Source organism: Chelonia mydas, chromosome 12 (assembly GCF_015237465.2).
Source record: "Chelonia mydas isolate rCheMyd1 chromosome 12, rCheMyd1.pri.v2, whole genome shotgun sequence".
Taxonomy (NCBI): domain Eukaryota; kingdom Metazoa; phylum Chordata; order Testudines; family Cheloniidae; genus Chelonia; species Chelonia mydas.
In genome coordinates this window covers 31,483,170-31,505,778 of record NC_051252.2, presented here as the reverse complement: position 1 = coordinate 31,505,778, position 22,609 = coordinate 31,483,170, and the positions used below count along the sequence as shown (strand labels likewise).

The 22,609-nt window shown below is 40.1% G+C and overlaps 2 long non-coding RNA genes across 4 annotated transcripts in view; one reads left to right on the top strand and one right to left on the bottom strand.

The window, feature by feature from the left end:
* The window catches only part of LOC119563680, a 193,071-nt gene that overhangs the window by 12,784 nt on the left and 157,678 nt on the right, over positions 1 to 22,609 (top strand). For both annotated transcript variants that reach the window (XR_006285096.1, XR_006285095.1), the window contains exons 2-4: positions 2,867 to 3,010; positions 4,625 to 5,941; positions 10,181 to 10,244. This is a non-coding gene — a long non-coding RNA (uncharacterized LOC119563680). The remainder of the gene's footprint in view (positions 1 to 2,866; positions 3,011 to 4,624; positions 5,942 to 10,180; positions 10,245 to 22,609) is intronic.
* Positions 1 to 22,609, bottom strand: part of LOC119563681 — a 30,686-nt gene that overhangs the window by 7,118 nt on the left and 959 nt on the right. The window contains exon 2 of one of the 2 annotated variants that reach the window (XR_006285097.1): positions 14,740 to 14,811. The exons of the other annotated variant lie outside the window; for it this stretch is intronic. This is a non-coding gene — a long non-coding RNA (uncharacterized LOC119563681). The remainder of the gene's footprint in view (positions 1 to 14,739; positions 14,812 to 22,609) is intronic. 2 annotated transcript variants of the gene reach the window in all.

Below are 22,609 nucleotides of genomic sequence, written 5' to 3'. Positions count from 1 at the left end.
CTGCTCTCCACCATTGAAGTCAATGGGAGTTTTCCAATTGTCTTGAGTGGGGCCAGGATTTCACCCCAGTTGTCAATACGCTTCTTAGAGACAAGGTTTAATCCTTCTGTCTGCAAAACACTGCGTTAGGTCTGCATGTTGTGTTACAGGAGATAAAATAATTAGGAAAGGCTCTGAGATTTTTTGCAGGATCCTTAACTGCAGTCATAAGGTTTTTACTTTTTGAAATTTTTAATGTAATGTTAGTACACGGGTATACGAAATACAGCGATCAAATTATCTTGTGTGGGTGGAGATAATCTACATAGCTTTGAACAGCAAATAGTAATTAAATGGGGTGGTGGCAGAATGTACCCTTTACTAGAGCAGCTGCTATCCACATTGTTCTACTGTCTTCCTTCACTGCATTTTGTACAACGTACTAGTGCAACTTTAAAGAAAAGAGGAAGGGAGTAGGTAAAGCTGCCAGATAATCATGAGAGTGCTCTGCATGAGTTGCCTGTGTTTATTATGATACGACTGTGTTGCTCACAGACTAATAAAATGTGTGATTGCAGATCCTCTGCTAATAAAGCAAACCTGTAATTGGGCATTCAGAATTTGTAAGTGGCCAGTCTCTGAATTGTGCAGCTGTATGTTCACATTGCGGTGGCGCGCGTCTGTAATCCCAGCTACTTGGGAGGCTGCGGCTAGCGGATTGTTTGAGTTCAAGGGTTCTGGGTTGTGGTGTGCTATGCTGATTGGGTGTCTGGTGCCACTGACAGCCTGGCCAGCGAGTGGTTGAAGGACTGTCTAGAACAACATGAACAATGTGTTGTGATCAGCACTCTGTGAAGGCTGATCAATCAAGGTGATGTTCACATCTATACCTTACTTTTTAGGTGTAAAGCTATTCCTAAATCCACTTCTTGAAATTTTCTGAAAGATCAGCAGTTCAAATCCATTTCAGGTCAATAGTGACCCAAAGATAGCTGTTTGGTGACCGACATGAAGTGAGTTTGGGGGCCTCAGTTCCATTTGTACTGGATGTTTTCCAGTTCACAAAAACGAGTAAATCTTTTGGAGGCAGTGTTAGAAGACAGGCCAGGGATTGAATGGACATAGAAACAGAACTTCTTTATCACCCCAGGTCTGTGTAAGCTCCAAAAGCTTCATGGGTCACTCATGAGGTAGGGAGTCGGTGTCAAAGATTGTTCCATCATGGAGGAAGAGATAATATAAAAAGCAATAGCGGAATTGGAAGCCATTTACATTGCGACTTTGAGTTGGTACATAGATGCTCTTTAAGTCAATGTGCTCAGAGTGTGGAGTAAAACTTGGTGATGGAAACTCAGCTGGTAAAAGCTCTTTCCTTGATGCCTGCCAGCACACATGATTTATCTCCAGATGAAGACTCTGAGCCAGATTCTCAGATGATGTAAACAGGTGTAGCTTGACTGAAGTCACCAATTTACACCTTCTGAGAATCATAGAATATCACGGTTGGAAGAGACCTCAGGAGGTCATATAGTCCAACCCACTGCTCAAAGCAGGACCAATCCCCAACTAAATCAAGCTGTTAAGCTGTTTCAAGCTCTTAAGATGTCCCAATTTGTATTTAAAGACCTTAGTTGTGTTGGAAGCCTGCTTTTGTGCTAAAAGATTTGGGCCTGATTTTCTTCTTATTCTGGTTTTTCATCGGGGCACAGTTTATTCTGCAGTAGAAGTCTTACTTTTCCCCCACATAATAAGCCAGTTTCTTGGTGGCAGGAGTGGGTGGGTGAGATTCTGTGGCCTGCCTTGTGCAGGAAGTCAGACTAGATGATCATAATGTTCCCTTCTGACCTTAATATCTATGAATTTATGAAATTACAGAGCTGCCCAAGAGAAAGAGAGATTGTACCAATGAGTGGTAAGATAACATCACCCCCTCAGCACAGTCTATATGCCCACTTGCTGCTTAGCAACCTTTGGGATTAATTTCTCTGCGTAGCTTCATTTTAGGGACAGTGGATGATTGGGTCCAGTTTATATGCTGAATGTAAACAATAGCAACAACAAAATCAATGCGAGTGAGATTAGGCTCCTGAGGCCCCCTCTTTCTAATGGGGATTCTGTTCCTTCAGTGATGAACAAGTCCAGCCTCACTACTCTAATTGTTGTGTTTGGGGGTCTTTGCTAATATAGGAGAATTCTGAGGGGCTTCCTACCTCCAGGCCTGTATGGGCCACACAGCTACTTCTGTCCTTCTTTTTTATTACTGACTACAGGCAGGGAGCTATCAGAATGGGAGAGCTCCAAATGTCTGGCTATGGCCATGTTCAAATCTTTCCTTAGCTGACGCTTATTCAGCCATCCAGGGAAGAGCCTGATCCTGTGTTAGGACATGAGGGACAGAATATGCATGTGAAGGGGGCAGTGTCATCTCTGGAGAGGCAGTATCACTCTGATGTCTGGGTCTGTTCCAAGGGGTTGTAAAATGCCAGCTTACAGGGGAAATGGTAATTTTTAACAGTTCATCACTCAGATATGCCTGAATGTGTGATTTCACAGGATAAAGAAAAAGGTACTTCTCTAGCCTGAGGGCTCAACAACCTTTATAATAATAAGCTTCTGCTCTGGTATTGTGTAGTGGTATCTGAGTGATGTAGTTCATGAAGCCAGACTGAACAAGAATACCACATTACAATTGGTAAATTTATTTTTAAGGTGCTAATTTTCGAACTTCCGTGTCTTTGTGTGTCTGTGATAGATGATTGAAGAACAGTGTCAAGTACACCCTGAATACTAAATCATTTATAAATGCCACTGTTCAATGTTCACCTTCCAGGGAGGAAACACTGCTGCCCCTTTTCACACCTTTGCTTTTCTTTCACACACTTCTCAGCAGAGGAACTAGAAGAGAAGAGGTGGGACAGAGCTGAGCCTCTCCTCCCTGCCCCCAAGGAATGAAATGAGCAGGAGGAGATGTTACTGCTGTCAGATGTCTTGCTCCGAATCTCTCTCAGGAAAGTTCAAGGACCGTATTGGGGTGAATATATAAAAATATTCCAAGAAATAAGAGATGGAAAAGATTTATTACTGTAGATATCTCTCCCTGGCCAGTATGCGATTGTTCTTCCAATGCTTGGTCCATCTACTTTCAGTTGTCCCAAGGAAGGAGGTCTTCATCAGTTCCACACTCTACTAGATCTCACCACTAAGAAGCCTTTCCTGATGCTCAGACAATGGTCCCATTTCATGCCATTATCCTTATTTACATGTTATTTGCCCACTCAAAGTGATGGCATCCCCTCCTAGGCATTTTCTCTTTTTTGACTGGTTCTTCATGTTTGCCCATTTCTCTCCCTATACATATTTCTATTGTGTTCATTGCTGTGTTATCCAGGGACTGTGTTCCAATGCCAAACATAAGAGATATGTAATATTTTGCTAGGATTTGGAACTGAACTCTCTACTTCCCTCCCCTTTAGGATCTAAAGACCTTTGAGATCAATAGGAAAGCTCCCATTAATTTCAGTGGGATTAGGATCAGGCCTTTAAGAAACCATCTTTGTGAGATCAGATTGCTGGTTTTACTCCTACACCAAATACCTCAGGGCCTGTCTGCTTTGAATGCCTATGAAAAGATTTGGATCTTGCACTGTCCCTAACAGTGCTGGTTTCATGCTGCTCATCATTCCGTAGATGAGTGTATCTGCAACATTTCTTCTTTCTCTTTCTTAGATTGTGTGGAAATCCTCCCCTCTCTCCATCCCCTTTATTACCACTTTCCCTCCCACAATGTCTCTCACTATTCTTCCTAATCTCTCTCTCCCCCACACTTCCAGCAGTAGAAGGAACTCTTGATCCATGTGGTAGGGGAAGGGGTGCTGAAGCTATGTGCCACGTCTGGGGGATATCATTTGGAATGGAAGAGCCTGGACTTGGCTCAGCTAAGCTCCGTACCCACCACTGCTCCAACAGCTCATAGGCCTTCCCAGTATAGCTTGCGCTACTGCTGCTGCTTGGGTAGCAGTATGCAGCTGGCTCTTTCGAGAGTTCATGTTCAACTCTTATTTTGGCATGATCCTAAATTTTTCCTGAGCAATGCAAGCAAGACAGGGGAAACAGTCATTTTTAACAGTCTATAAATCAGCGAAACCTGAATGCAAAAGAAAAGGCACTTCTCTAGCCAGAGTGCTTTCTCCCAACTGAATTTCAAGGGCCTGCTGCAAACTATGGAGATTTGTGAGGTTTATAACAAACAAAACTATTTGCAGAAGCTTCTATAATGGAAAACGGTAGGCAATGTAAATATAGAGGTCACTAAAGGCAATAATGTTAAAGTTTTAAAAATAATTCCAGACTTTGAAAGGATAAACCAGGGAGAAAAATATTTATGTTCTGACTTTCAGGGGGCTCTGTTGAGCAAAGATTTGGGTAAGCCACATACATGAAAATGAATCATGAGCTGGCTAATGTGAATGACTGTTGATCCAAGTCTGTTCTGTAGCAATTAAATTCACAGTTCACAAGCACAGTGCAGTTGTTTAACTCCTAAGAAATAGGAGATGTTTGTTCATCAATTTGTTTGAGGAGTGCTTTGTGAGCCTTTAAGATAAAGGGTGCAATATATAAAAAGGTACATTTTATGATTTTTCAGATCCAGAGTGGTGATGCACTGAACTGAATTTTCCTGCTCTACTGCACGGAGAGAGGTTCTCTACTGACACATAAACCTTTTATTGATGCAAAAACTTGCAGAATTCCCCCTGGAAAAAGGATACCAAAACTGGGGAAAGATACAGTATACATTGAATTAGAGTCACGTTTGAATGCAAAACCGTTTAGTTCCCCCTTCCCCCCCAGCTCTCTCTAGGAACTATCCTATTTATTGCTTTGGGTTGTATTTTTCTCTGCAGACACAGGAGAATGCAAATTGCATCTCCTTGTTCCTGTGGTGGCAAGTGTGCTGAATGGGGGATTCCCCTAGTGCAGGTGGTAGTACTACAGGAATGGGCAGTACTGAAGTCCAGCAGAGGTTCCTTAGGAGCCCTTCAGTGAAGGTTGCCTGAGAGATGCTGTGATCGGTTGTGTGTCCCATACTGGTAAATAAAGGGTTAATAGGAGAATTAGTACCTAGGTAGCCCATCAGGCTACACCTGAGGGAGGAAAGAAGGGCAGGCCCAATTTAGTATTAGGGCCAGCTGAGAAGGAGGATGGGGCACTATACAGGCAGATCTGAAGTGAACTAGCAGAAGAGACTCTGGAGGTGGGGACTGCTAGAGAGGCTGGGAGTAGCCTTGAGAACTCTCTTCAATAGAGAGTCGGGAAGAAGCTGCACAAGAACAGTAGGCGTAGTGGTGGTTGCAGTCCCTTTGAGAGATGCCAGTAAACGGGAAAAGGTAGGAGCAGCCCAGAGAAGTGGCAAAGGATTGTAAGGAACATCCCTTAGCTGCCTAACACACAGGGACCCTGGGCTGGAACCCAGAGGAAAGGAGAGGGCAGACCTGGGTTCTCATCCCTTTCCCCCAGCCAGAGAGGAAGTGCAAGTCTCAGGACTAAGAGGCCGAGATTGATGAGTACTGTATGGGACCTGAAGGCCTGTCATAAAGGTTATTGGACTTTGGAGTTTTTCTGTCTGGCTTTTTCCCCTGCCCTGGAAGGGGACTGAATGTGAAATGTGAGCTGGCCGGAGGGTTGGGACACAGAAGCTGCAGAGCCAGGACCATAGGGACTAGAGTGAAAGAACCCCTTCAACCCCTTATCATGATTTGGGGTGTGTGTGTGTGTGTGTTTCAGTGGTGATTTTAATGACAAATGCTTAATCGGTGCCTCTTCCACCTGGGTAGGTCATGTTCCTCCTGAGCCAATACCATCCACTTTGGGGCTGACTAGGCTGCTTCTGGGCCCTCTCAATGGAGTGGAATTAGCAGGAAGCTGACAGCACTACACCACTACTTCTGGTGAACTTACCAAGGTCAGTAGCTCCTAGGTCCTTAATTAGAAAAGTAAAACTCCCTCATACAGTTGCTCAGAAATTTTCTGCCAAAACTTTAGTTTGACAGAAAATGGCTTTTTGAATAAAGAGAAATTTTCGTGGCCAAAAAATTTGATTTTTTTGTCAACAATATCAGGGTTTTCATCCAAAAAATGAAAATGTAACAATTTTTGGCAACCAACTTTTTTTTTGGTTTTTGACAGAAACATTTTCATTAACATTTTTCACAGGAGAAAAATATTACTTTGCAACCAGCTCTGTTCACTAAAGTTGGCCTTTTCAGACAGGTAGAGCTCACCTGTTAGAGGTTGAGTCCACACAGCTGCAATGAGTATGGTAAAAACTCCTTTTTTACTCTCTAGGCTTTCATAATTGCTCAGTGCAATGTTTCAGTGTCAGCTGTCAGTTATAAACCATTTTTTAAAGAGAATAGCAATGAGACCATCATTACACACGCTTACCAGCATTTCTTATACAGAGAAAGCTAAATGTGCTTGGAATGTTTTTACTTGAATGATATTCTAATTTAATTTTTGGTAAAAAGTGTTAAAAGAAAGCTGGCCTGTCTTCTAGCATCCGTTACAAACACTGAAGTACTCCAAAGTGCAGTAGGGTACTTTATGCTGCTAATAATTGAGTGATCTTTATGTTAACAGAACTTGCAAGATGGTTTAATGCCTCTTTAGTGACGTTAATATATTCAAGAGTTATATTAATAAGTATTTTGAGTTATAGCTCAGCTTTAAAATGTAATTACATGTTCCTCATACTGTTGCTTATAGTCAAATAAATTCTGCCTTTTCATTCAAAAATTGTCTATGGTGAAACTGCAGCTGCAGTTCCATTCTTTGTTGCCAATAAAGCCACCTCTTGAAGTCATTGGGTTTGCACCAGTGTAACAGAGTGGAGTGTGGCAGCATCTGACAGAAACTCAGCTTTCCATAGATTGTTCTTATTGTAACTGACAAACCTATTTTTCATTATTTCTATAGCAGAAAGGTTAAGTAAAATGTTCAATATTGTGTTTTTTAAACCACCATTGCTGGAAAATAGCAGTAATGGGAAATCAGACTTCATGAATAAAGGATAGTCCGTGATTAGTTGTTATATGGGCTTGCTCCATCCTTGAGGACTAGGATAAAATTGTCATGACTGAATACCAATTTTAGCTGGAAAATAGGAGTTTCTTGGTAGGAAACCATGGGTTTTTTTTTTTTTAAAGACTTTATTTTTTTTCGGAATGAGTTGAGCTTGAAAAATGTGTTGGGGATATGTTCCCTCTTCTTTTTCTCCATTAAGAAGTAAGTCTTCTCATTGAGATTTCAGAGAAAATGAATATTCTGGTATGAGGAGGTACTTATGCCCTCAGATTTTACCATTATTTTATGTATGGCATATTGAACTGGCAGGGGTAGAATATTCTATTTGCACTGCAGCGACTTATAAAAAAAAATAGACATGGGTTCTGTGGAGACCTCTGTTTGGTACTGCTGAATTGGGTGTCAGTCAGCAGTGTGTGATGAATGAGTCAGCAGTTTTTCAGAGCCTAGGGTGTTCTGCTAGGGAAGGATGAGTCAGCAGGTTGTCCAACCACTGTGTTCTGAGATAGCCAGTGCAGTTAAGGAAAAAAAAAAAAAGCCATAGAAGCCAAGTTTGACTTCATCAGCAATACTTAGATCAGACTGTGCAGATTCCTACGGAATCTTCAAAAGTGAAGAGAGAAATCACTGCTTTTGGGTGCTTCTGGCTGTCCTTCTCGCCCCAGTCTGCATCTTTGAATGGAGCCTGGCCTATTGTGCCCTTGGCAATGATTCTTAAAGGGTTGACTTTCCAAAAATAGCACAACCCATTTTGCACCTGTAACTCTTTACTTACAAACACCTGGGCATGCCTTTACAATTGCCAGCACGTGTGTGTGTGTGTGACAGACAGACAGACACTAACTTGTGTGCACACAAATGGGTTTTGCACATGTCAGTGTAATCACTTGTGTTGTGCAGGTTATAGCAGCTCTCAGCATCAAGTGGTTAGTCCATGAAATGTGCACATGCAGATGCATGTGTAAAATGTTGTGTGCATACAAATGAGCTATGGCTAAAGTCCATCTGCAAATTAAAAACTAACTTCAGCCACTGATGAACATGTTTTAACTATCCGTTCAGACAAAGGCAGATTTACATTTATTATTTTCAGTTAGAATTACTGCTAATTATTAGGGTTGTCTAGCGATTAAAAAAATTGTGCAATTTAAAAAAATAATAATTGCGCAATTAATTGCGCTGTTAAACAATAAGAGAATACCATTTATTTAAATATTTTTGGATGTTTTCTACATTTTCAAATATATTGATTTCAGTTACAGAATACAAAGTGTACGGCGCTCACTTTATATTTTTTATTACAAATATTTGTGCTGTAAAAAACACAAGAAATAGTATTTTTCAATTCACCGCATACAAGTACTATAATGCAATCTCCTTACATGAAAGTTGAACTTACAAATGTAGAATTACGTACAAAAAAACTGCATTAAGAAAAACAATGAAAAACTTTAGAGCCTACAAGTCCACTCAGTCCTGAGCCAGTCACTCAGACAAACAAGTTTGCTTACATTTGCAGGAGATAATGCTGCCCGCTTCTTGTTTACAATGTCACCTGAAAGTGAGAACAGATGTTCGCATGGCACTGTTGTAGCCAGTGTTGCAAGATATTTACAGGCCAGATGTGCTAAAGATTCATATGTCCCTTCATCTTCAACCACCATTCCAGAGGACGTGTCCATGCTGATGGCAGGTTCAGCTCGATAATGATCCAAAGCAGTGTAGACCAACGCATGTTCACTTTCATCATCTGAGTAAGATGCCAACAGCAGAAGATTGATTTTCCTTTTTTATGGTTCGGGTTCTGTAGTTTCCGCATCAAAGTGTTGTTCTTTTAAGACTTCTGAAAGCATGCTCCACACCTCGTCCCTCTCAGATTTTGGAAGGCACTTCAGATTCTTAAACCTTGGGTTGAGTGATGTAGCTAGCTATCTTTAGAAATCTCATATTGGTACCTTCTTTGCATTTTGTCAAATCTGCTGTGAAAGTGTTCTTAAAACAAACAAACATGTGCTGGGTCATCATCTGAGACTGCTATAATATGAAATACATAGCACAGTGCGGGTAAAACAGGACAGGAGACATGCAATTCTCCCCCAAGGAGTTCAGTCAAAATTGAATTAATGCATTATTTTTGTAATGAGCATCATCAGCATGGAGCATGTCCTCTGCCCCTTCATGCTTCAGCTACCATTCCATATAAACGTTTAGCATATCTGGCATGTAAATACCTTGCAATGATGGCTACAAAAGTGCTATGCGAACACCTGTTCTCACTTTCTGGTGACCTTGTAAATAGGAAGCCGGAAGCATTATTGCCCGTAAATGTAAATAAATGTTTGTCTTAGCTATTGGCTGAATAAGAAGTAGGACTGCGTGGACTTGTAGGCTCTAAAGTTTTACATTGTTTGTTTTTGAGTGTAGTTATGTTACCAAAAAAAATTTACATTTTTTAAGTTGCACTTTCACAATAAAGGGCTTGCATTATAGTAATTTTATGAGGTGAATTGAAAAATACTATTTCTTTTGTTTATCATTTTTACAGCGTAAATATTTGCAATAAAAATAATATAAAGTGAACACTGTACACTTTATATTCTGTGTTGTAATTTAAATTAATATATTTGAAAGTGTAGAAAAACATCCAAAAATAGTTAATAAATTTCAATTGGTATTCTATTGTTTAACAGTGCGATTAAAACTGCGATTAATCGCGATTCATTTTTTTTGAGTTAATCACGTGAGTTAACTGTGATTAACAGACAGCCCTACTAATTATTATACCAGGTAAGACATTAGCTCTAACCCTCTTTTTGTGTTTAGTGAAATCCTAGTTCTTTACACCACACGTCATAATCACTTATATTGGAAGCTATAATATTATCACAAATAAGGTCTATGATATCAAATTGCTATGGAACAAAGCTTTTGTTAAGTCCATTCTTTTTCATTATAAAGCTTATACATCTTCTATTCATGACTGTTAAAGATTGATACATATTTAACTTGTTTATATTTCCTTGGTAAGGAAAATGCTGATTAAGAACTGCTGTGAAAAGCAATTTTACTTTTCCCATGGTTATTGCCTTGCTTTTTGACTCAGGTTATTATTTACAAGGTTGCCATATTCCCAAGACTCCATCATAAATGAGCTGCAAAACCCAGTGGTGTGTCCTGGTCAGGTAAATAAATGGAGACAAAATACTCTACGTGATCTTGCTGTTCACATTTCGTATCCAGTGTGTTTTATGTCTGGTAGATAAGCTCAATAAATGTTATGTTTTATGCATTTGTGCCACAAATATTCCATTTGATTCCTAATGGTTCATGAAATGCCTTCTGCAAACCTTTGAGAGGCTGTCAGACTGAACCATGGAAAATATATTCCCTACTAAATTCATTTTTCACAGTTTTACTGTATCATGTTTATCCTGTTCTTACTTCCCTAAACTGCATAGATTGCAAAATTTTATATTTTGGACCTGATCTGCCTCTTGTTTGTAGGAGTCACTCCACAGAAGCCAGCAAGTTTACACTGACACAAAATGGGTGTGAACTAGGTTCTGTGTATGCTGCTGCATTCTAACCTATGCAATCTTTTATTAACATAAGAATAAATACCAATCCCTGTTAAAATTATACAAGTCTTGATTTTTTTTTTAAACATACAAAATGAAGACAGTTTAGAAAATTGAGTCAGTGTAGGTTTGAAATCTATCAGAGAGGTCCCAGGCCAGGAAGTTAATTTGCTGTTAAATCAACCAGTTGTACCTACAGCTTGTAGAATGGATCACCCATAGTTCCTGATACAACATGACTTACAATTTCTGACTTGGGTGGAAAAAGTTGAATGAGGCTGCTGTAGCAGAGAACTAACCCAACTTCAACTTCTTTTGGCCTTTGTTCATTTAAGTGAGAACCTGAGCACCCTTTCCAAGACTGTTTTAACGTAGTGTTTTGGATTTCCCCCTTTGTTCTTAAAGTGAAGTTATACTCTGAAAAGTGACTGTAATGATAACATTGTGGAGTTGTTTGTTTCTTCTCAGTAAGTATATACATATTGATTGGTTTCAGAGTAACAGCCGTGTTAGTCTGTATTCGCAAAAAGAAAAGGAATACTTGTGGCACCTTAGAGACTAACCAATTTATTTGAGCATGAGCTTTCGTGAGCTACAGCTCACTTCATCGGATGCATACTGTGGAAACTGCAGAAGCTCCTTTTCTTTTTGCGAATACAGACTAACACGGCTGTTACTCTGAAACCTTGATTATCATGCACATTGTAGGGAGGGTGGTCACTTTGGGTAAGCTATTACCAGCAGGAGAGTGAGTTTGTGTGTGTGATTTTTGGAGGGGGGTGGGGGGGGGTGAGAAAACCTGGATTTGTGCTGGAAATGGCCCACCTTGATTATCATACACACTGTAAAGAGAGTGGTCACTTTGGATGGGCTATTACCAGCAGGAGAGTGAGTTTGTATGTGGGGGTGCGGAGGGTGAGAAAACCTGGATTTGTGCTGGAAATGGCCCAACTTGATGATCGCTTTAGATAAGCTATTACCAGCAGGAGAGTGGGGTGGGAGGAAGTATTGTTTCATGGTCTCTGTGTATATAATGTCTTCTGCAGTTTCCACAGTATGCATCTGATGAAGTGAGCTGTAGCTCACGAAAGCTCATGCTCAAATAAATTGGTTAGTCTCTAAGGTGCCACAAGTACTCCTTTTCTTTTTGCGTATACATATTGATTATTTCACTAGAAAAAAGATAGGAGTTTGTTCTACCTGACGTTGCAAAGTCTGTTTTATGATCTGAAAACCAGCTGTCTCTCTTCTGGCTTGGGTAACATTGCCAGTTATAATGATCCAGCATTCAGAACTTAGTTAATAAAATTTGTGGATGACACAGGAGTGAGAACAGACCTTAGCTCACTCTTCCTTAGCTCTATTTGCTTTTCAGACTAAAGAATAGTAAAACCATATTTTTATCAACAAAGCAGGCTAATGTCAATTCTCTGACCATAATCACAATTTAAGGCAGTATAATTTATGTGGGTCATATTCAGTAATATTGAATTACATTACAATGCTATTCTCAAATATATAGTCAAAACTGACTTAAAGCAATTCAGAGGATTGTAGAAAAGCTGAAAATCTAACTTGCTTTAGGTAAGATTCAGTATGCGATTAAGATTCAGACAAACCTGTTTCATCTTGGGTGGAATAGATTTTCATAAATGTGGAGCATAAAAAGAAACGGACAATAAATTCTAAGTAGAAGATGGTACATTTTGAATGGCCAAATATACAGCTAGATCCAAATGACAGTGTTAGTTCAGCATTTGCTTCAGTATTTAGAATGACTTAGTCCCAGAGAATTCCCTGAGACAATCTACTTTGTGTGTGACAGAAGGTTGTAGGTCACTGAGACAAGGGTAATATCTTACATCTTAGTTCTACTAAACAGACAAGTACTGGAATAAATACTATTATATGCAGCCAGGATGTTGGTAAAACCATGGCAATAGAATGTTAAAATAATATGGTTTAGTATTAAAGAATTATCTTTTTGAGAGCTCATCGGATTTAAAGGATCCACCTGTGGGGTCTAGCAATGCTTTTTGTATGGGCTCTGTAAGGAAAACTAACCTAGCGTGCAGATTTTGACAGAAGAAACGAGGGTGAACAGAATGTTGCATGGCAAAATTATACCAGAAGGTGTTAACTGCACTTTAGCGTGAAGGCCAATAAGCACCAATGTGTTTCTTGCTCTTATTAAATACAAAGTTATTTGACAATCAAGGCTAGGGGACATGAAACAAGTAATGGAATTTGGAGAAATGTGGGTAAAGACAAAAGCATTGGTACCTGATCGGCACTGACATAACTGCCACTGCATCCTTGTGTTACTGCAGAAAAACCGCTTATGACTGATCCAGGTTCACTGAAATCAGTGGAAAGTCTTCCACTGATTTCACTCTGATTTGGATCAGACCCTTAGCCCTATGCAATGCTTATCAAGAGTGACAGGAAAAGTATATAGAGAAAAGAATAGGACCTCCCTAAGGAGTTTAGGGAGCTCCTTGGAAATTTGTACTTTGACAGTGAGTACAGTCCTCTTCAAATTAATGTTGTTTGATCAGAAAAGTACACGTAAATCCTTTAAATATTCTATTAAATCAGTTCAAGTGTCCAAAGGCAGTCCCCAAACAAAAACCAAACAAAATGCTCTGAACGATATATTTTGGGTAATAGAATCAAATCAGCAGAAAAGATACAGAAGCAAAAGCAGGTGGGGGGAGGAATAGCTCAGTGGTTTGAGCATTGGCCTGCTAAACCTAGGATTGTGAGTTCAATCCTTGAGGGGGCCATTTAGTGATCTGGGGCAAAAATTGGGGATTGGTCCTGCTTTGAGCAGGGGGTTGGACGAGATGACCTCCTGAGGTCCCTTCCAATCTGACCCCAATATACTCATATTCCATGACTGGGGGTAGAGGGAATCTCAGAAGACATATATCAGTACTGTGTAAATCCTTGACTGATACAGTGCACAGTAGGCATGGATTGGAAAATATATGTGTGTGTAATTAATGTGCAACTACCTGTTCAGTCACCTTTCACTCCATGAAAATGGAAGGTAAGAGGTGGCACAGTATCTTATTTGATTGGCTGTTGCCAGAGATGATGGCATACAGAAGTAAGCTGTTTTAAAGCCTGTGGAAGTTCACAGCTTAACGGGGTGAGTGTCATATAATCAGTAATCACAAAAATTAAAGATTCAGATGTTGCACTTTTGTTGATAGTCGTCTTCAGTGCTTGCTCTCTGTAAAATGTTTAGGATCAAAGGTATGGCAATAATCGGCATACAAATTATTGCCTCCAGTGAGACCAATGAAATATTTACCATTGATGTTAGTGAGAGCAGGATCGAGCCCAGAGTGACTGTCTCCATTATAATTATTTTAATCCTAATTTTTAAATATAAAGACTGGTAGTCTCTCCAGAGTTAAGGTAGTAGCGGGTGTTCCATAATAAAGCAGGATCCAAATCTAGAATCTCCCAGTACTTATATTATCAAAATTTGAAGGCTAATTCTGAGGGAGAAAGAGAACATTTCTGGAATGCTTGGAGGAAATTGAGCAAATGCTTTTCCATTTGAACTAATATTTAAATGACTAACTGGTCAGTTGTTGTGAAATGTTCAATCCATGATTCTCTCCCCAGACAAAACCAACTCTATTCTCCTCAGTCCACATTCCCCACCCAACCCACGTGATGCTTTGCAAGTCCTCCAGGACATAGCTCATATGGGCTACAGTAGTTGGGAAGAAGAATGGACTTAGGAGTTTAGACTTAGTTGTGGCTGAGGAGGTCTGTGCCAGTTGCATGGAGGTGAGGACCAGGCCTTTCAGCTCATGAAATTTTCGATGCAGAAAAAGTTAACCTATAAAACCCTTTAATAACTTATTGTGTTATGCACTGGAGTCTCTATTCACTGAAAACAATCCAGCACCCAGGGCTTTATTCACTATCAATTTCTATGATGAAAAGATCTTAGAGCTTAGAAGTCTTTTATGCATAGAATAGTTTGAACTATTGTCAATGGCATCATCTAACTCATGAAATTTGAGCTCAAATTAAACCTGGGGTGCTGGGTCGGCCAACTTCTCCTTGGAACACTTACCCAGGTTGGGGTGATGAGTTTCCAAACTCCATCCCTGAGCCAGTGCAGCTTAGAAGCACTGAGTCCATTGACCTGATGAGAAGGATGGACAAAGGACACCAGATTTTCAAATCCATATTTAGAAGCCTTATTTAGCTTTGATGATACTGGTTCCTGTCTTCACTCTATAATGGATGAAATACAGAGCATTGGCTTGTCTTGTCTGAGCTGATCGACAAACGTTTTGCTGCTCTTTCTAGTCATAGGAGCCTTTAGCTCGAATAAAGAAACAATCCCTTCCATAACATTGTAAAGGTTTGTTACATCTCCCTAGTTAGATTTAGGAAATTTGTTTCGAAAGAAAATTGGGGGAGGGGGAGGAATTCTGAAAACACAAACATCCCGTGATGACATTTTTGGAACAAATGTTTCAATTTCTTGTTTTGAAACAACTTTTCATGTTGAAATTTTGTCTTTATATAATATAAAATTGAAGGTGCCTTTGGCATTCTGAGTCGGCCTTGCAAAGTAGTCTAGAATAAAGTTAATCATGTTAATGTCTTAGTGCTAAATTCTACCTGGCTTTAATGGAGCTGCATGGGTGTGACTAAAGGCAGAAACTGAAATATTTAATGAGCACTCAGGAGGCAGGTTTTGTCAGGAGTGAAGAGAGTATTTGTATTAACTATGTGAACAGTCATATCACACTGAGACTACTCAGTATTTTCAGCTAGCTCACTATGAGCATGCCTAGAGGCTGAATACAGATATTAGCATAGTCATTGTCTCCTTAGCTTAGTCATCTAGTGACTTGACATCTACCCTCACAGAACTTGCTCTTTTAAAGAGTTTTCATGCCTTATCACTTTTGTAAATTAGGTGGAGAAGGGTCATCAGGTTTAATTTCTGGCAATCTTTGAATCAATATGGAGTCTTTGGAATAAAGAATAGTATATAATCCGACCCTCCTGACTTTTCTTAAAGAAATCTCACAGTAAATTGAATTTACATTTGAGTTAGATAAATACTTATTTCTCTTTATTTGAATTATTTAATCTGGAGGTATTTCCTAGAGCTATTTTAAAGACATGATGTGTTGTATTCTGACAGTTCTAAAGGGTTACCTTTAGAGCTTGTCCCAAAATATTTTTGGGTGTGGGCATTGGCCAAAAAAAGAGAGAACACTCTTCAGTGGCAAAATGAAAATTTTTTGCCAAAAACTTTTCGTTTAATACAGGGAAATTTTGTTTTGGAAATGCTGCCATGATGCCTTGTGGTGGTGGCTTAAATTCATGAAAGGGCTGGAGCAGCTTTTTGTCATTGCAAGATTGGTTCCAGCCCTAGCCAAAACTGCTACCAAGGAAATCATGAGAGTTGACAATGCAGCGTAAGTAGGACTTAAGTGGTGCCTGGGCCTTGTGTTAGTTTGCTTCATGAATGCATTTCACCCATTGGGAAGAACTTGTCCCTGTGTTCTAGGTCTTTCAATTGGCCTCCTGGCTGGGCAGCTTTTCTCAGTCCTGCATTGGTTCTTTAAGTGCATCATTTTCCTCTGAAGTATTGGATCTGTTAAAGGCAGTATACTGTGTTAGATAGACCAGTGATCTGTTTTCATGTGGTAATTCCTAGGTTCAGATGTATCTCTTGACAGCACCTTTTTGTTTTTTTCAGGACCCTGTTAACTAATGACTACTGTGAGAATTGTCCTTAGCCAATCAGGCAGATTCTCCAAAGTTATTGTACTCGTTTTATTCAGAGGCTCTTATAATCTGCTTTACACAGTTTGCCTGTTCCAGTGATGATGTGGTTTGCAGCCGGGAAGTGATTCACACTCTGGGAAAAGGCTTGATTCACTTGCTACTTTCAGTTTTCAGACTTCTTGGTGTCTTGCATGCAGTTTCACTTAGAGAAGCTATTCTTTTTTTCCTTCTAAGCCTCCCCTGCATCTCAGCACTTGTTCATCTAGTTCTCTCTTCCCCTGCCTCTCACTTTATCTGAATGGAGTCAAATCGGTGAGCTTAGAGTCCAGAGCAGCTCACATCTGACTGTTCCTTGTGCATCTAGATATTTCGGTCTTTTTCAGACTCATAGACACTTAGGGTCCTCAAATTCTTTTCCACCTGGTTCCAGCCTTGGCATGTCTGTCTTATGTTTGAGCCCAACAATGAGGAAGTATAGAAAGACATTTGAAACAGCATTGGTACAATAACTCTGCTTTGCTTCACATAGGATGGCTGGTTCCCAATATACTCAAGGAACAGTACTTCATGCTTCCCCCGCCCCCCCCTTTCATTCCTGTGTTCAGGGAGCAAACTTTCCCATACACACAGAGCAACATGGTATGCCCAAGTGAAAAGCATCAAAACAAAGATTATGGGCAGGAAACAAACAAGCCTCTAGAACCTTGACAGGAATCTATGCAGGAAATCCTCAAAACACATCAACTTCATGTAGTGCAAGGCCACAAAGCCTTTTGAACCACAGTGACCCACTCACTCGGAGGTTTCATTTGGTTGATAAATATTCATAGTTATCATACCAGGAGCTTAATATTCGGTCACACTGTTTTGAGTAAACAACTAAATTGCAATGTTTACTCCTTCCCTCCCAATAAACACTCTGATAGATTGACAAGAACAAATACATATTTTAAATTAAGCTGTTTGGCACAAAAATGCAGATAAATTACAGAAAGGGCAAATTTGAGAGATACATAATCCATGGAATGTCAGAACAGGTGGGGGGGGGCAGAGAACACAGATTAGTAATATTAGTCTGCGATTCATACCCAATGGCTGGAGAAAAAGACTTAAAAGTAACAAATGAAGACAAGTACTAGTTTTCTGTTGTGCTGTGAATTGTAAGAAGGTCACTATCAGTAGTAAATTTGGTTGGGACTTTGTTTCACAACACATGCATTTTTGTCATCATGGATTTCCTATGTGACCAAAAGGATATGCTAGAAGCTGTGCTTTATTACAGACAAAAGTGTGTGGGGATTAAGGGGGAAGGGAGTGCAAGCACTTGCTTAGAGGTGGGTTTTATCATTTGTACTTGCTCTTCAAACGGTACACCGATCTCGAAATTATGCACAGGGATTCCTATTTTAAACTACAGAAGGTAACAGAGTCCCTATAAACTGAGACTGAGGACTTCACATGGCGAAGCCCTCCATCATTGCCTGGTGCATAGGAATGTATCGGATTTCCAGGTACTTGGTCTATGGACATATCTAAACATAGGTGCTTGAACTAGGGGTACAGGGTATATAATGGAAACCACTTCAAGCCACACCTCCTGGCTTGAAGTGGTTTCCATTATATTCAGGGTTTACAGTTTGGTTCAATGGCTCTCAGCACCCACGCTATACAAATTGTTCTAGCATCCTTGTATCTAAAGAAGGTTTGGTCTTCTCTCAGGAACCTTTGGTGTTATAACTTTTAAAATTCTCTATTTTAGGTTTTCAGAAAAGTGATTTTATCACCCTGTTAATTAAATGCTCCTAGAGGTCTCAGACCAGTGGGAAATCATACAAATCCAGGGTCACATGCCACTGTGTTTATGTGCACTTAAATATCACTGAAACCAATGGGAGCTTTGTATATGCAATCCGTAGCAGAAATGAGACCCTGATGAACTCCACAAATTGGGTATTCCTGTGACTGTGGCTACTAGTGAAGCCAATATTCACTGAGTACAACACAGAGCAGAATTTGGCTGCTCTCTTCATTAGATTGACATTAGAATGATGCAAACTGACCACAAGTCAAAGATCCCTTTGAAAAAGAAGCTGTACGTTCTTCACTGTGAATTCTCTTGCTTTTGTGCATGGGAACCAGGCTTTATTGTATTTCATGTAACATTAAACATGATGCTTTTTGTGTGTGTGTGTGTGTGTGTGTGTGTGTGTGTGTATCGATAAGTCACAGCCTGGCTGACTTGTGCATGAGGAAATCATGGGAACAATCTCCTTGCAGAGAGGATAAGAGCAGTACTTGGGTAGGGCCTGTGTCTATTGACATTCATTTGAGAGTAGAGACATTTTGTGTGGGTGAAAAAGAAGAATAAAAATTACGCTTTTAGCAGCTATGTTTATAGTATTTTTTTCTGGGGTGATACGCTGGTGACATGATGCTGATGTTTCTTAAAATTATATTTGTTTCACTGTGGCACTGATGTTATGATATTTTAATTCTAATGTGCTGTGATATTTTAATTCTAATGTGCTGTCTCAGAGGTTTGTCCACAAAATGTACAGTGTGTGGAGAAAATGTGTAATGTACCAAATTATAAGATTTGCTATCCTCCTGTGTCACTAGAGACAGAATATGATATATGCTGGAATCCCACAAAGGGACATCTAGATGAAAGGGGGGAAAAAAGCATTGTCTTTACACAAAGCAGATGTTTGACATCTTTCATCCCCATCCACAACAGATTCCACATAGAGTCCTTTCAGGATCGTACCAAATTTCTTCCAGTTAAGTTGGTCACTGCTTTACAGTAAAGATGTTTACTTTTGGTTGGCTTCAGCTGGCTGTAAATTACTTGATGTCTCTGCTACTTCTTGAGCCATAAAAGGTATGTCTTCACAGTGCTTTAACGTGGCTGTGTAGTCGCAGCACCAGCACTGGGAGAGAACTCTCCCAGCATTGTAAAAAAACAACAACAACAAAAAAAACCCACCCCCACCAGGGGAGTAGCTACCAGAGCTGGGATGAAACTTTCAGTGCTCAGTGTGGTGTAGACAAGTTTCAGCAGGAAGTTAGAAGTTGTGACACCTTTTCAAGCTATCTGATGTGGGAGCCCGGCAATTTTCTTTTCCAATGTGCGTGCAGACCGGCAGTCGGTCCGTGGACCACCACTTTGAGTAGCACTGTTCTACAAGACACTATGCAGTGCCATGTTTCCTATTGACTTCCACTGACTCTCTCCTACACAGAGAGAGGCACTAGTTGCAGACGCTGAGACAGAGAATTCAGACAGGCTAGACTACAGCAGCACAATGTTTAATTTCTAGATTATTTCTTGTTGTTTTTGGATGGTCACCACCTCGGAAAGTCATGCTCCATGTGTCTCATGTTGAGTGCCCAAAATCAGTGACCATTTTAGGAAATTCTTCATTCAAATGTTTAGTGGAAGCAACCAAAATATGTGGCTAGGACCCATTTTTCATATTGTAGCAGATGCTTTCATCTGCGTATTTGCCGCTCTGTATGTGAAAGGGGTGGATATTCTGTGGTGTCCTCCCAGCAGTTTGCTAACAGTGTCTGTACATTTTTTGGCTTTATCTAGCTACTTTGGGTTTCAGATCAATAATGCTGAATGTCCATTAATGTTCTCACTTCATCAAATAGTCAATTAGTTCAAAATGCGGATCCTGAATGTGCCTTCCCTTTGGCCTTTCATAGCCTCCTCCTGCCTGGAGGATTGTCACAGAGCTTTTCTAGCACCTCCCTGCCTGGCTGCACTTCTACATAGTCTCTGCTGAGATTCTTTGGATCATCATCCTGGCTATGCTCTTGTATCATGGAGGAGGAGCCTATGCATACTGCAAGTGCAGGGTGGGAATTGGCTGGGAGGCAAATGAAGAACCTGAGCATGGGGAGGAGGAGAAGAGGAGTAGTCCCACCCAAACACAGGGTTTTCTGCACAATAGGGAGCATCTAGAAGGTCATTTACACCTGGTGGGTGGTTTTTTGGCACACAGTCCAATACAGACTTCTTCAGGGCAACAGACCAGGTAATGTCAAACCAGCAGGCAAACTTTGATCCACTTTCTCTCTCTCTCGAAAATGTGTTCACCATTAGCAGAGTCTCTTGAAATACAAAGCATTGGTGATACAGTAATATTGTAATAGAAGATCAGACTCCTTCTTTCTGGTACATTAGACTTTTTTTTTAATGCTTTCCCAAGACCAAATCCTTGTAAATATAAAAATCCTTGATGTGTGGAGCAACGCTGGCATACGTTATTAGCTCTGAACCCCAATTTATTCAGTTACAGACTAAAGTAGTGAGTTCTTTTTACTTAGGAATGGATTGGTCTAATTAGGGAAAGAGGCTGTTATTCTGGGGCCAGATTTTCAGACAGGCCTGAGACCCATGCACAAATATATGCACTTTGCTACCTACATCTGTACATACAGTTTCTGTGATTGCATGTACATAGGAGCAACGATGTGAGCAAATGGCACTTTTGTGCACAAACTGTGCATGGCTGTTTGAGAATGACTGTCAATATTTACTTTAAGATTAGCAATCAGTTATAAATTTAATGATTACTCATTTTCCCCCCTTAAATACTTTCATCAATATGTCCAAATTAAATTAATTTGCCTCCAGCTTTTTGCTTTAATAGTCTATGAAAACCGTTATGAAATAGTGCTACAGCATTTAATAGAGACAAAACTAGTAGGGTTCTACAGGAATTTCATAGGGTTCTGTAGAAAGTTTTAAAATAAATCACAGAATGTAATAGTACAGGAAATAAAGACCAATGCAAAGTACTATACTTAAGAAGGAAATATCATATGCACAGCTACAAAATGAGAATACCCGACGAGGCAGTAGTGCTGCTGAAGATGATGGGGAAAGTGGGGTATAAGAAATTAAATGAATGAACATGATGCACTTGTGAAAGGCTAATATTCTGGGATGTATTAACAGAAAGTCATATGTAAGACATGTAGGGTTGCCAACTCTGTCAGAAGCTATCCAGGGAGATTAAACGTAATGTCATTTTATTTAAATATCCTATTAAAATCTAACCGATTGCTTTCAATAGTCACTGGGACATTGATGCCACTTACGGGAGACTCCAGGTCAATCCTGGAGGGTTGGCAACCCTAAAGATATGGGAGGTAATTGGCTCACTCTGCTTGGCACTGGTGAGGCCTCAGGTTAAAAAATTGAGCATGTTTAGAAGAGAAAAGAAGACCAAGTGGGGACCTAAGGGCGTTATAAAGAGGACAGTGATCAGTTGTTCTCCATGTCCACTGAAGGTAGGACAAGAAGTAATGGGCTTAATAGGCAGCAAGGGAGATTTAGGGTAGATATTAGGAAAAGCTTTCTACATATAAGGGTAGCTAAGCTCTGGAATAGGATTCCAAAGGAGATTGTGGAATCCCCATCATTGGAGGTTTTAAGAATATGTTGGACAAACACCTACCAGAGATGGTCTAGGATGGTCACAGTGGCCCAGACTAGATGACCTCCGAGGTCTCATCCAGCCCTACATTTCTATGTTTTTATGATATCCCACATAGGGTTTTTTTGAACCACACTATAAAGTGCCATAGTGGGGATATCATTCTCTTATTAATCTTTCCATAACTTTTTGGGTTTTTTAAACATCTTGTGTAATCTATCCTTTTTCCAATTTCCATACGATTTTTTTGTACTGAAGCTTTTAAGTCCAGTTTATGATGGCAATGTTTGTTACTCTGATTTGAAATAGTTTTGTTTGTGTTCTCCATTTAAAAGAAGTCTCCACTGTCCAAACAGCTCTCCACACGAGTGCTCTGAGTCAGTGACTGAAGTGTCTCTCTCGAAGGGATAGGAAGATTGGAAGACTAAATGGAAGGAAAAAAATGAAGATGTTTTGTGGGAAAACACACAAGATTTCTGTGAGACTCAGATGGAAAGGATGAGAAAAGCTGCCTTCCCAGCAGGGGTTAACACCAGAGAGACAAAAGGCCCTTTGTGCCTTCCTGTGTGGGGAGGATGTTTACCATGCAGCCTTGTAAAATGGTGCCAGGTCACCATGATAGAGCCTCATACCTCTCAACTTAGTTGGACTGAAATATAATACAATAAGAGAATTGCTCTTCTGGCTGAGCAAATGTTGTCCAGAAAGTGCTATGATAAGCACCCAAAGATAAATGAGAAA